The sequence below is a fragment of the Ischnura elegans genome, chromosome 10, assembly GCF_921293095.1.
Source record: "Ischnura elegans chromosome 10, ioIscEleg1.1, whole genome shotgun sequence".
Taxonomy (NCBI): domain Eukaryota; kingdom Metazoa; phylum Arthropoda; class Insecta; order Odonata; family Coenagrionidae; genus Ischnura; species Ischnura elegans.
Window position 1 is genome coordinate 92,416,463 of NC_060255.1, and position 3,942 is coordinate 92,420,404.

Below are 3,942 nucleotides of genomic sequence, written 5' to 3' on the forward strand. Positions count from 1 at the left end.
GTATGTTGCTTTGTCAATGAAATTTTGGAATATTTATCAGTTATTAAATACTTTTGACGACTTAAGATTGATCGTAAATTCTTCAAAGAGGTGCGATAATTTGACACATATTAAAAATAAATATCTGAATGAATAATGTCAATCGATAAATTTTTAACAGAATATAAAATAAATTAATTATTTGACACCGTTATTTCTGGCAGGTGTCATGGCCCAGCTGTGATCATCCTACAAGAACCAAATTCTGCATTTAAGAACTCCCCATTTTTTCAAATACGAGACCTACAGTCCGTAATAAATCGTTAGGATTCCTAAAAAAAAAACGTACGTTATACTAAAGATTTTTCTTTTCACTCACCATCATCACTAGTCAACAATCCTAAGATTGGTTTGACGTAGCTCAATTGACTCAATTCTCCTGCGAGCTAATCTTTTTACACCCACGTTTTTTTCTCTTTCAAATCCTTCTTCATTTTTTCATACATTTCATTCCAGGACTTCCTTTTTTTGGCTCTTGAAATCTGCTTGTCCCTCGACAATTATCTTCATCAAACTATCATGTCTCAAGATATGGCCTATAAAGTTGTTACATCTTCTTGTCAAAGTTTTCATGAGGCTTCTCATTTCTCCTATTCTTCTTTGGACGTCATCATTTCTAACTCAGTCGATACATTCGATGCTTTCCTTCTCACTGAAATCCGTCCTAAAAGCAATGGCTTTTCGCTATGAATCACGAATATTTGATTCAGTAATTCTAAAAATCATTTTGAAAAGCTTAAATATCAAAAAAATATTGGAAAAAATATGATAAAATCATCTTATCTCGCGTATTTTCAAAACTTAAATCATATTTTCGATCTAAACATTACTACTAAAATGCGCAACGGTATATTCTTGTAAATTTTAAAACTAGATATTTCACGAAAAAGAACGCAAAATTCAACACCAATAAGACGGAAAACTCTCAAAAGATTCGCCTCTTTTCCGAATGTGGAAAACGCCAAAGAATGTGGCTACTCTATAAACTCTGATAAGGCGTAAATAAAAACAAATAAAGGACCTGAGTTATTGCAAGAGCGAACCCTCGTAAAGTTACAGTGGGGAATGAGTCCATGGTATCTAAAAGGAAAAAAATGAAATACGAAAATTATAGCTCTTGCAACCGGTTCCTCCATCAGAAATACGAAATGACAATTGGGGCATCGTAAAAATTTAACTATATCATTTACTTATCCGCCATAAGTGCTTTATGATTAAATATATTTTTTTTCATCTTCCTCCATCGTATTGAGACTTAGTATTGGGATGATAAAGAAAAGATATTCAAGCAATCTGTTGCGTTTAATTTTGCCAAAAAATTATTAACGATTTTTTATTATAAATTAAACTGTTTTTAACGTGATTGTTTGTTTCATAAAACATCGAATACTTTTAAAAAGGAGCAATTAGTTAGGAGCAATAAGTGAGCAATCCCAAGTAAGTTACCTAACCCCAGCCAAGCTCTAGAGGCAGTCAAGTGTTTTGCCTAAGACTCATTGTTTCAAAACATGCAGAGCAGCGGTCCTATTATCACCTAACCCCAGCCAAGCTCTAGATGTATGCAAGTGTTTTGTCTGGGACTCGTTGCTTGAAGACAAGCAGCTCAACGGTCCAATTACTCGGGACAACAATCGATAAAGATTCTGACTCTTCTTATTTGGAATTATATTTTCTTGCAGAACTTTCTTTGGCTCTTGAGCTACAATTAGACGCTTTTCCCGCTTCATTAAAAGTCTAGACGTAGCCATCCCGCATCCTTTCTCACTGATCTTCACAAAGTCATAATTGTTAGAAGTTTTTGATTCACAAAATAATATGAGCGTACACCCGAACTCGTCCCGTGACGGAAGTCAACTCAAGAGGCATTCGCTACCCTATGCATAACTAACTTTATTGAACTGCATTTTGAAGAGAAAATCCTTTTCCATAATCGAGACTGATTAATGAAGAGAACTGATTAGAAATACCTAAGTCTTTCGTAACATGGACAAGGTGATTTCCTTAGAATTTGTAAAAAAAAACATTACTTTATGGTGTATTCATTGGGCTCAACGAACCAAATTGAGTCTGAAAAAAATAAGATGAAGCATACTTTCAGAAATTGAGAGTAAGACATATGGATTTACTATTAAATATTAGTCCATTTCTCGTACCAAATTTTAATTGTTGTACAACCGCAAGCCGGCATCATCTTGTAGGTATATTTATTTAGTTTACAGGAATCTTAAATAATAAATATATAATTGCAGAATTTTTTTTAACTAAATGTAACTAATGATTTCACATAGCGACGAATGTTGCACAAGTTCAAAAATTTAGTAAAAAAATTACGAATATCTATTTATTAATACAATAACTTATTAGGAAATCGGATCAAAGAACTTTTTTAGGTTTCGGGAGCCCGATGTTGACGGAGAACTTTGAAGATCAAATAAATTTTGTAATCAAATGGAGTGAGAAAAAAGAAGGAGGTATACCGAATAATATAAGAGGAAAGTAAACTGCATAGCGTAATGCGAAGGAGAGAAAAGGCTGTATTGGGAGAGCAATCTAACTAATCAGTCTCGTGGGATATACATTGGAAGGGATAACGGCAATAAAAGCCACCCTAGGAAGACTTAGAGATAAGTTCTTGGAGCAGATTAAGAACCCGCGTAGGAATATATCCGAAGGGAAGAAACAAAATCGAATTGGGATAAGGAAAAATAGAAGGTTGCAGAGTACCTTTCTTTAGATATTATGAATCTCAATCTATTTACGGTGTTAAAGGAAACCGACCGTGAACTTGGACAGTAAAATTTTTAAAAATCTGAGTGGAACCTCACATATCTCCCTCTTAAGTTCTACTTTATCGTTACCAATTTACATGCCCGTAAGTGAAGACTATGTACACAAATATAGATTTCATCTACATCTACATAATACCCTGAGAGCCACCTCTATGCTGTTAGGCAGGAGCTGATCAATCACCATCATGCAGCATGCAAGAGGATTCCCTCATGCACACCGCACGGTCATAAAAATGTTACGCATACTAAAAACCTATACTTCCACATTCATGGAAAAGCATAACTTGCGAACTACTCATGAAGGCAATTTGCTAGTAAAGCTAGAACACACAAAATATTGTGTCAGAATTGCTAAGATAATTGAGGGACATGCATTAAGGAATCCATAAGCTAGTAGGGTAAACTTAAAGTCAACCTACCTATTTGTAAATTCTTACGCTCCCATTTTAGTATCTCATTGATCGTGGAAAAAACGACGTGAGTTTTGGGGTGGCGTTTTCCTTCACGCATAAATTTGCACAGAAGTCGCATTCATGTAAATGGAACCATTAAAAAAATCACGAATTCAACGACCAATGAGTCAAGAGGTGAGAGATAGTGGCTCAGCATCAATTTGTCAAGTTTGACACGACAAAAAAATGACCGTTCGATCGATTGGATGAATTGAAGAGATGGATAACCTGGAAATCAATCACAGAACATTTATTAGGAGAATAGCTCCAGAGACATCTGACAGACGGGTTTTTATTCATTAGCGGATGAAAGGGGGTTTGGAAAGAAATATTATATCGGAATTACGCCGTTAACAAGTGATTCTCAGAGAGATTGAAGCCCGTACGAAACATTTTCATTTTTGGTTTTATATTTGCGATATGAGGTGAATTCGCTGGAAATTATCTGACCAAAATCATTCCTGGTTGTAGGATCAAATCTCTGGAATAATCTACCACATGAAGTGTGCGGTTTTTGAAATCGTTTATGGCAAAAGTTTATAGCTTATTACTTACTGCCTCATTATAGCTTAATGGTTACGTGAAGAAGTTTTATATATTGATTGCCTTTATTAGCATATACAAACTTGGTCCTCCTAAGCAATATGGCTTGTCAGAAGGTT